Source organism: Olea europaea, chromosome 22 (assembly GCF_002742605.1).
Source record: "Olea europaea var. sylvestris chromosome 22, O_europaea_v1, whole genome shotgun sequence".
Taxonomy (NCBI): domain Eukaryota; kingdom Viridiplantae; phylum Streptophyta; class Magnoliopsida; order Lamiales; family Oleaceae; genus Olea; species Olea europaea.
This window is the reverse complement of record NC_036258.1, coordinates 14495488-14507448: the sequence shown is the minus strand read 5'-3', so window position 1 is coordinate 14507448 and position 11961 is coordinate 14495488.

Here is an 11961-nt window from a genome sequence, read left to right as displayed (position 1 = left end):
AGATTAGGGCACACCAACAAATACCCATTCAACATCTCGCAACAGTTCTCTTCAGTGGTGACACCGTTGCGTAGGTGTTTCGAATCTAGTGGTAACACCGCTGTTGATGTCCCTACATTGAGAGAGGAGAGAAAAGAGTGCGCGGTGCTCAAATCATCTAGTCGATCTGAAAAGCGTCGATCAGATTAGGGCGCACCAACAAATACACATTCAATATCGCTACTCACGACGGTTTTCTCTGGTGGTGACACCGTCGTGCAAGTGGTTCGACTTCGACAATAACACCTCTGCCACCTGAGAATTAGAAAATTTAAACACCTTCTTTTTGTAATTTCCTCATAAATTAGTTCATAGAGTTGGACAATATAATTAGTAAGGATCAATATTTTATTTTTTCGATATTGCTCAATTTATTTTATCAAGCATGGCATTAAAGTATCAAGGCACAAAGGTAGATCAGACAAAGTATTGAAGAAGAAAATATAGATGAAATTTTACTTATTGGAGTTCCTATAATAAAAACTCAATATGAATAAATAAACTCTCATTCAGTTATATGATCGTGTACTGTATTAAGAAATTTAGAATGCTGATAAATGTATAGTTATTTTTGTTTTTAAAATTATGTCTCCAGTTAGAATTTTCTAGATGGTATATTAGTCTACTATGCATGTTTTTATGTTATGTAATCTCTCCAAAAACACTTTTAAGAGTTGGTTTGACTGTCTTAACAATGGCAGTGTATTTTTAGATGTTAATGAACAATAGGTACTTCTATTTATGGACAATATTCTTTGTTTCATTCAAGCAGGATTCTAAGTATAAATCTTATTGGGTAGAATTCCCTCCGTTGTGGGTTATGAATCTACCCCGAGTACAGGAATGGATATTTTACAAGATATATTACTTTCACAAAAGAAGGGTGAGTACATCGGCCATGTCCCTCTCTTCTTTTAGGTTTTCTATTAAGCAATCAAGGGAACGCTCAAAGGACGGTAGATGCGAAAAGACAAAGTATCTACAAAATTGAATTAAATATTCTTTTTCACCTTGCTTAGGAGAACTTTAAGACGTGCCCGAGTAGGACCATAATGATGCGAGTAATTGTTGGAGCCAGGAAACATTTATTATCGTTGGAATCTACGGATATTACTCTAACATAGAATGTTCTAGAAGGATTTTGTACTTGAATTCGATAATAGATACTATCTTCGTCCCATAAAGAGAGACCTGGTCACTTTCCTCATTGAAGATGTTATGTTTTAGTTTTCTAATTTAATATATCTTGTTATCAACAAATATAGACTAATCATATTTAAACCATTATTCAATGTAAAGGTATATTAGGAAAAATATATGAAAAATTTATATTTTCAAATATATTAATTACATTTTTTTAAAATCCATGTCAAAATAGAAACAAGCATATCTTTATATGACAGAGATAGTAAATGATATTTGATTTGTGAATTTTTTTTCCAAAAAAATACACACACCACACAAGATGAAACACGTTTTGTCATAATATCTGCTGTGAACTTGTTTTTGAATATCCTGCAGGTCTCCCGGTGGATAAATTAAAGGGGAAAGAGATATAAAATGATACTCAAGGAAACATCTATGAAATTGTACTTAATTGGTAGACTTCATGGACTTTTGAGTGCTGAAGAATTCATGTTGAAATTGCCAGATGACTTGAAGGGTGGGGGGGGGGGGGGGGGGGGGGGGGGGTGTTTGTTCAGTCTCTAAGGTGACACAACACTCTTAAGTTTGATAAGTAACATTACTTTTAACCCAATAAAGATCGTATATGATCTGCCTTATTATCATCCATTTGGTATACTGATCTCTTGATAATGCATATGATTGAAGGAATGAGATAGAAGCTCAAAAAATAAAATAGTACTTTGTGGCTTCGGTGGTGACTAGATCAATGGTTATCGCTTCAAGGGATTGCTCTCTCATAATGGATCAAATCACACCAAATCAATCCGTTTTCTTCCATTTATTACAAAGCGAATTTCACATGTACTAGCATTGCATTTTTGATGCAGTCATCGTTCTTGGTTCTCCTGTAGCTGTAACCTCTCGAATCACCGGAACCACAAGAATCCTTAATTAGAATGAGATTCCACCTAGACCCAATGGTAAAACTAGGATCACTTTTTTGCTTTCTTTTGTCGCATACAGTCTACTATTATTTGTTCCTGGGCGATTAATCAGATTAACCAACATGTTAACTAATAGATGACGATAAATTGGACAGGATTTTGTTGTTTTCTTTATGCTACTCAAAGAGTTCTGTTCAACACAATGATGAGATTCTTTAAGGACCTTAAATGTTAAGATAAGTTTGAGTTATTGATCTTAAAAATAATAAGAGGAAAACATATCATTAGATGTCGATTACTATCTTATTTGGTTGTCGTGTTGTCAGTATCGAAAAATGTATTTAAACACGCACAGATGGACGCCACTGTCTATCCTTAGATCTTATCCACAATGACTATTAGGTACAGTGAGTTAGAATAGCTCTCAAGATTGTTCATCGATCTCATCTCAAAGAGGTTTCCGAAAACTTTTGGACAATAGGGAAAAGGCATAAGGGTCTTTATGACATAATCAATAATTCGCTTCATTTTTTATTAGAAATTAACAATACTTTTTTCTCTTTTGAGTTGTTCTGCCGGATCAGTTGTAGTCTTGGGAACAGAAGGGAGGTTCACCGAGTATGGAGAGCTTACAAGGCTGCCTCTCTCGATAAGTATGAGGGCTACATTGCCCTCACTTAAGTAATTTCTAGTCTGGTTACATTGAAGGAAATTTTAGATAAGATTCATGGCTTTGAATCTAGACTTTTACGAAAATTTCATTACCATGATGGACAACCCTCAAATTGTCTGTACTTCTGTGTTGAACCAATTGAGCGAAAAAAGCACAAAACTCCCACTTCGGGAGCTTTCTTATGTGGTCTGGGATCTCATGAGTAAAAAACGTTACAAAGATGGTCTTGACGTAAAACCCGAAAAAATTAATTTTCTCTACTAGTGTGATTTAAATTGTTGGATTTTAGTGTAGTGGATGAAATCAGATTCATTCGTACTGTATATATAGTTTAGATACCGATTTTGAGTATACCGTATATGGAGCTTATCGTATTTCCAGGTAGCTTATCGTATATGCAGTTTATCGTATTTGTAGACAGCCTACCGTATTTGCGGCTTATCGTATATACTGCCTATCGTATTTGCTTCCTATCGTATATGTTGCCTAGCGTATATGCACATATTTTTTTATCCTTTTCATAAATACCATATTTTCACATATCGTATTTTCACTTACACATAGAAATACCAAAATTATAGAATATATTTTTTTTCCAAATTTTTATTTTTAGCATAAATAGAAATTAACGCAGATTAATTTTGATAAACATAAATTGAACGATAACATAATAAAACAGAAAATTATATTAATCACACGGATGAACGCTAAATAATTAAATTTGCAAGAATAAATTGCAACGGTGTAATTGCAAAATAAATAAATATTGGATTAATTTTCAACCTGAGGCTCATACGAACACAGTTTCCTTAAAACAGATTCACTCTCTCACCGTAAGTGCTTGAAGTCTAATCTGAACGTTTGTTTCCCAGGATACAACGGTAAAACCCATAGAATTTGAACACCACAGATACTATTCTGGCGAACTGACTAGTATCTGAATAATATCACCACAATGACGACGCTGAATAGAAATCGAGATGTCGAGAGAAAAAATTGCAGAATATTTTTCTCCTATTTTCGTGTGTGTTTCTATATATGCTGGAACTATTGGAAAAATGACATTTTATATAAGTTTAAATCTTCCTATTAACTCCATAGCAATAAACACTGGAGTTGTTTCAATTTCTAGGAGTTTTGGCACTTTCAGGAAACTCAAAGGTCAATTGGAGAAAGCAAAAAATTGCAAAACGTGGGCTCTCCATAGGGGCAATTTTTGCTTTTTTCGGTCCGACATTCGTATACGCAGGTCGCGCCCGTACACAAGTTCAAGGTTTGAAGGCAATTTCGATCTGAGAGTTATACCCCTGCGCACGCACGTAGAAAGAGCCTCTATGCTACACATGATTACATTTCCAATGTATAGCTATTTTTAAAGTGGTTTCCTGCTTTCATATTTTTCCTATGTGGGACTAAACTCATTTTTCCCACATAAACCATATTTTAATGGTCATCTTTGAACTCCAATTTCTTATTCGCCCAAGCTTTATTTTTGGCAAATAAATATATGATTTTGATGCTCTCACAGAGGAGAACACGGATCACCTTTGATCTTCCAAATTGAACGAACGGGTCCCACCGAAAATTTTGCCAAAATTGAGTCATTTACTCATTTTTTCAACAATCCGCCACATGAATGAAAATTGGTAGAGACAAGAGATCGTGAGACACAAGACTTGGTGACTGTGAGATACAAGACTAGGTGATAAAGTTCAACGGTTGAAGCCTGCATAGGATAGGTAGGTATTATCCTTTGAACCTTCCCTTGTGAAAACATATTTATTTTACTAGTTGACCAGTAGACATGTTGTCCTTGAACTATTTTGCCATTTATGTAAACGATGATATACTCCACACAGGATTCTTCCTAACATAATCCAATTTTCATTTTTCTGTTCGTTTTGGCTATGAACATATGCTTGGCAATTCTCTTAGAAGCGGCCACACTTTTCTCTCACATAGGTGATTTCTTATTACAAGTAACCCGCATTACTTAGCTGGATTTTTGACGCATAAGAATCATTAAAAGCCTATTGCTTATCCTTCATCCTTACAGGCATCACTATTACCTCATAGGAATGGACAGGAGACAAGACCCCCACAGTGATTTTATTAAGTCTTTGTAATTAAGTTGTTCCTTTGAACCTAGATCTTGGGATCTCCAGTCAACTAGGTTAGGTTTCCTCTGAAGTGACTTATTCATTCAAGGACTTTAGTCACATTCCTTTCGATGACTTCCCAACTGACTCTCTATTTAACCTTTTGGTTAATGGATCCGCAGTGTTATTTTTTTACCTTACATAGTCAATAGTGATAACTCCAGTTGAGAGTAGTTGTCTTATGGTATTGTGTCTTCGACATATATGTCTAGACTTACCATTGTACATGTTACTTTATGTCCTTTCTATTGCTGATTGACTATCACAATATATACAAATCGCTGGCATAGGTTTTGACCATCTTGGAATATCCTCTAAGAAGTTGCACAATCATTTGGCCTCTTCACCACATTTATCTAGAGTTATAAACTCAGATTCCATCATAGATCTGGCTATAACTGTTTGCTTAGAGGATTTTCACGATATGGCAGCACCTTCCAATGTGAACACAAATCCACTGTTGAATCTTTTATATCAGATATCCAATTAGCATCACTGTATACTTCAATGACCGCTGGATATCTGGCATAATGTATTCCATAGTCACGAGTATATCTTAGGTACCTTAGTACTCTTACTATTCCTTTCCAGTGATCAGCTCCTGGATTACTCGTGTATCTACTCAATTTACTAACTGTGTAGGCTATGTCTGGTCTTGTACAGCTAATCAAATACATTAGACTTCCAATAACTATGGAGTATTCTACTTGAGAGACACTTTCACCTTTGTTTTTAGATAGATGTTGACTTGTATCTATCAGCGTTCTAGCTAAACCATTATCATCCTTATTGAACTTTTTCAAAATTTTGTCCACATAATGTGATTGGCTTAGAACCAGCCCATCTGATGTTCTTGAGATTTTGACTCTAAGTATAACATCAGCTAAATCCATATCTTTTATGTCAAATCTCAAATTCAACGTATTTTTAGTGGATTCAATCATCTCATTGTCACTATCAACAATAAGCATGTCATCAACGTAAAGACATAAAATGACATAATCATCTTTAGTGTCTTTGATGTAAACACATTTGTCACACTCATTGATTTTAAATCCACTCTCTATCATGATATTATCAAATTTTTCATGCCATTGTTTGAGTGCTTGTTTCAAGCCATATAGTGATTTCACCAATTTACAAACTTTCTTTTCCTATCCTAGTGATGAAAACCCCTTGGATTGTTCCATATAAATTTCTTCTTCTAAATCTCCATTTAGAAAGGCAATTTTAACGTCCATTTGATGTACTTCAAGATTTTGCAAAGTGGCAATTGCAAGTATCAACCTAATAGATGTTATTCTTATCACTACAGAATACGTATCAAAGTAATTAAGGCCTTCCCTTTGTTTATAACCTTTTTATTACTAATCTGACATTGTACTTTTCGATAGTTCCACCCGCTTTCATTTTCCTTTTGAAAATCCATTTATAGCCTAATGGTATGCTTCATGGAGGAAGATCCACTAGCTCTCATATATGATTTTACAGTATGAAATCTATCTTACATTTAATTACCTCCTTCCATTGAGGTTTTCCGAGGAATTTACAGCATCTCAATAACTTTGGGGTTCACTTTCTAGCTATAGGTTAGAAAATCAGGATACGATTTTTCGGTCCTTTCCCGTTTGCTACGTCTAACATTAGTCTCCTCTTCTAGTTCTTCGTCATGACTATTTTCAGTCATAGTCTCATATGTTCGTTTGGAGGAGCTTGCTTCCTCTTTGAACTTGTACGGAAACACATGTTCAAAGAATGAAGCATTTTTTTATTCTAATATCGTGTTTTTGTGTATGTCAGGGATTTTAGAATCATACACAAGAAATCGATAAGCACTACTATTGTGTGCTTACCCAATGAAAAAGCAATCTACTATCTTTGGCCCTATCTTTAACTTTTTTGGTGTTGGAATGGTCACTTTAACAAGACACCCCCATACTCGTAAGTATTTATAGGAATACTTTCTTCTTTTCCATAACTCATAAGGGGTCTTTTCCATTTTCTTTCGTGGCACCTTATTTAAAAAGTAATTTGCTGATAACACAGCTTCCCACCCCACATGTTCTGAGGTAACTCAGAACTTACTAGCATTGCATTCGTCATTTCCTTTAAAATGCAATTTTTTCGTTTAGCAACACCATTTTGTTATACGAGATTTAGATCACATACGTCATTGTGCATTAAATCAAGTGGTTCTGTATTCCATTCAATTGACTTAAACGATGACCTTGTCAATTTTGTTTCAACACAAGTTTCATACTTGTATTTTGAATCAATGTAGAACTCGGGTATACAATTCGTTAACTAGTCTTTGTAAAGTATCATAGTTAACATGTCTTAGTCTACCATGCCACAAATTGGAAGACTCAAGCAAATAAGTAGAAGAGTTTGCTTTATTCATTTTTGGTTTAAACCATTACATTGAGTTTAAATATACCGCCGGAAACATATCCTTTTTTGACAAACATTCCACTTTTGACAAAATAACTTTGTCTCACTCAAATACAATGCGAAAGCCATGCTTATTCAAAAGTGACCCAGACACTAGGTTCTTGCAAATTTTCGGCACATATAGCACATTGTTAAAAGTCAGCTCTTTTCCCGAGGTTATCTTCAGAACCACCTTTCATTGTCCCTTGATTTCAAAAGTTGCTGAATTTTCCATGAACAGCTTCTCCCCATTCTCAATTGCCTCAAACGCAGCAAACAACTCCTTATCAGAGCACCCATGCCTCGTAGCACCAGTGTTAATCCACCACTCCTTAGGGTTTGAACCCACCATGTTCACTTAATGACAGCTGAGAGATTCAGCTCCGACAGATCTTGTGCTATGTAGTCAATCACATTTGCTTCTTTCTTTTTCTTTGGCAATCTGCACTCCGAAGACTTGTAGCCCACTTTGTCACAACTGAAGCATTTTCCTTGAAATTTCTTCTTAGAAATTCCACCTTTCCGTCCTTGCTTGGTCCTTTTGCCACCGGATGGCCCAGACTTGTTTTTATAGTTCTTACTACTTTGACCATGCTCCACAACATTAGTTTTAGCAGCACCATGATTGAATCATTTCTTCTCAGAACTCTTGTTGTCTTCTTCAATTTGAAGTCTAACAATTAGTTCTTCGACGTTCATTTACTTTCGCTTGTGCTTCAAATAATTCTTGAAATCTTTCCATGCGAGGGCCAATTTTTCAATAATTGCAACCACTTGAAAAGTTTAACTCAAAATCATTCCTTCGGCATGAATTTCGTGAAGAATCACTTGGAGTTCTTGCACTTGGCTTAAAATTGTTTCGGATTCCACCATTTTATAATCTAAGAATCTGCCAACAATGAGCTTTTTAGCTCCGACATCCTCAATTTTATATTTTCAGTCCAACGACTCCCACGACTCCTTACAGTTTTCATATTGCTATACACATTGTACAGTGTGTCTGCTAAACTGTTCATAATATAGTTTCGACACAAAAAATTTGAATGATTCCAAGCATCAAGTGCACTGATTGCTTAAACATCTCCCTCACCCTCATTGAGTTTTGGAGCAGTCTCAGTCAAGAATCTCATAAGACTCAAAGTGGTCAGATAAAATAACATTTTCTGCTGCCACCTTTTGATTTTTCTCTATGATTAACCAGAACATTAACGGTATGTCCAGTTGTTGGAGTCACACAACATGACTTAGCAATTTAGCCACAGTCTGAGTCACGACAGAGTTTGGCCCTTGCGCCACAATTGAGCCCATAACCTGATTTTCAGTAGGCACAGTTTGGGTTACATCCATGTTGGTCAATTCGGTTACCATTTCTGAAAATCAAATAAAAAAAAATTAGTTTTCAAAATTAATAGTATAATAAACCAATTTTTTCCTTTAGGATTCTGTTTTAAGTTTGTTGGATTTTAGTATAGTGGATGAAACCGAATTCATTCATACTGTATATGTAGTTTAGATATCGATTTTGAGTATAACGTATATGCAGCTTACTGTATTTGCAGATTACCGTATATATTGCATACCGTATATGCACATATTTTCTTTAACCTTTTCATCTATACTATATTTTCACATACCGTATTTTCACTTACACAGAGAAATACCAAAATTACAGAATATATATTTTTTTCCAAATTTTTATTTTTAGCACAAAGAAAAATTAACGCAGATTAATTTTGATAAACATAAATAGAATGATAACATAATAAAACGGCAAATTATATGAATCACACGGATGAACGCTAAATAATTAAATCTACAAGAATAAATTGCAAAGGTGTAATCATAAAATAAATAAATAGTGGATTAATTTTCAACCCGAGGCCTGTGTGAATACAGTTTCCTTAAAACAGATTCGTCCCCTCACCGTAAGTGCTTGAGGTCTAATTTGAGCGTCTGTTTCCCAGGATACAACTGTAAAACCCGTAGAATCTGAGCACCACAGATACTACTCCGACAAACTGACTATTATCCGAACAATATCACCACAACGATGACACTGAACAGAAATCGAGATATAGACAGAAAAAATTGCAGAACGTTTTTCTCCTATTTTCGTGTGTTTCTTTATGTGCTGGAACTGCTAGAAAAATAACATTTTATATAAGTTAAAATCTGCTTATAAACTCCATAGCAATAAACACTGGAGTTGCTTCAATTTCTGGGAGTTTTAGCAGTTTCAGAAAACTCAAAGGTCAATTGGAGAAAGCAAAAAATTGTAAAATGTGGGCTCTCCAGAGGGGCCAATTCTTGCTTCGTTTGGTCTGACGTTCGTGTACCCAGGTCGCGCCTCTACACAAGTTCAAGGTCCAAGGGTAATTTCGATCCGAGATTTACACCCCCTTGCGCGCACACGTGGAGAGAGCCTCTATGCTACACATGATTACACATTTCAAATGTATAGTTATATTTAAAGTGGTTCTTGCTTTCATATTTTTCCTATGCGGGATTAAGCTCATTTTTCCCACATAAACCATTTTTCAGTGGTCATCTTTGAGCTCCAATTTCTCATTCATCTAAGCTTCATTTTTAGCAAATAAATATATGATTTTGATTCTCTCACGGAGGAGAACACGGATCAACTTTAATCTTCCAAAATGGGCCAACAGGTCCCACCGAATTTTTTTCCAAAAATGAGCCATTTACTCATTTTTTTTTCCACATAAATTTTGTCCTAGTTGGGTGTCTGTGACATTTTACCTGTGTCTTGATTGGTTCAGTCAATGGGTTTCTTTATTTGCATATATCGGTTCATATGTTTCTTGACATGGTCAGAGGTCTAATCTTATCTTGGTACTGAAGAAAAATGTTTATCGTCAAATGATAATCTCGTTTGAGATTTATTGCATCGTAACAATACCAAGGTTCTTTATTTAAGCATTGGTGGATGTAAATTTAGGCATTTATAAGATATCTTTGTGTTGTCATCTCAATATCTCTTTTCAGTGTTCGCTATCCTCATAGTGTACGAGATAAACCATATATATGCCTTGCAGTAATGATTCGTTGGTCTTGTTCTGCCATTAATATTCTTAATCGACATGTTTGCATGAAATTTTTGTAGTTTAATAGCAGTATGGTTATGGTAGCTTAAACTATCGGATTAAATCTAATGAAATTCTTCAATCTTTGTAAACTGCCCTTAAGCTGTTACTGATGTTTAATAACTAATTAGATAATTAATTACTTGTTGCAGTAGTAGAAGACTCATAATAAGTTTAGTATGCACAAATTAATATATGTGCAATAGATGTTAAGAATAAAATTTATCATGTGTGCTATCACATAGATAATCTAAAATTTAATGCATTATAATCATTCAAATTTGGAGTAGGAATAGATTCGAGTCATGACTAGAATAGATTTAATTTGTCTTAAAGAGAAAGTTAAATACATTTTCTTTATCGATTGTCATGAACGCCTAAACGAAATTGATTACAAATCAAGAATTGAAATAGATATTAGTAGGTTGACTCTAAATCCAATACAATCATCCATTATTTGATAAAAACCAAACATTCTCATGATTCTTAGATTAATTTAGCGTAAATCAGAACATAAAATCTCTTTTTTACATAATTCGAATTTCACAAAAAGCCAGAAAACTTGAATAGAAATTTATTCTCGTAGGACGACAACTCTTCTCATCACATCTATTACTTGTAAATGATCCCGTACGTTTGTAAGATTTTACCGAACAAATTTTTGACGCTATTGCTAGAGAATAAAGTATTTAGTTAGAATTTATTACTTTATATAGGATTCGAATTATTTATTTATTTTTATATTTATTTTTTTAATTTTGGTTACTCGCCTTGATTTCTCTTGTGCTTCATATTCTTCCAGGAACTATTCAACAATATAGGCTTAATTCTGACAATAGCAAGGGCAACAAATAATTGCAATAATTCAACACGACGTGTATGATGAGGATATGTTTGCAAGAGACACAAATTGTGAGCTTTGTGATGGGATGCATTATATTGGAGTGGTTATATATGAGCACTAATCCCTTTATGTTGAAGCTTCTACAATTTAAATAGAGTTTAAGATGTCAAAAATTAGTAATTGACAAATCCAATGAAGGCTTCATGCCGGAGCGCGAGTATTTATCTACACATGGAGACAGTGACATCATATTTAGGGGAGTTGGTCTTCTCGTGTTGAACTAGGAAGCACTTGCAAAATATTAGAATAAACTAGTCATGTTGGATGAAATTAAAATACGATTTAGAGATGCTCCATTCTGGAGAGAATTCAAAAGGTGGGGATATAATCTACTTAAAAAGTTCGAAAGTGAAGAATTGTCATTGCCGTAGAATTAGATTGTTAATCAACCATTCAACTTAAGGAGATGTCAATTATTGGAGAAGATTATAAAGAGGATGAAAAATTAATTACAAAAGAAGAAGTGATAATTAGTGAAGATGAAATTAATACACATTCTTTCAACCTCACTGATTGCACAACAATTGAATTTGTGATTAAACCTGAGGAGGAAATAGAAGTCTACATGATTGATTCAAATCAG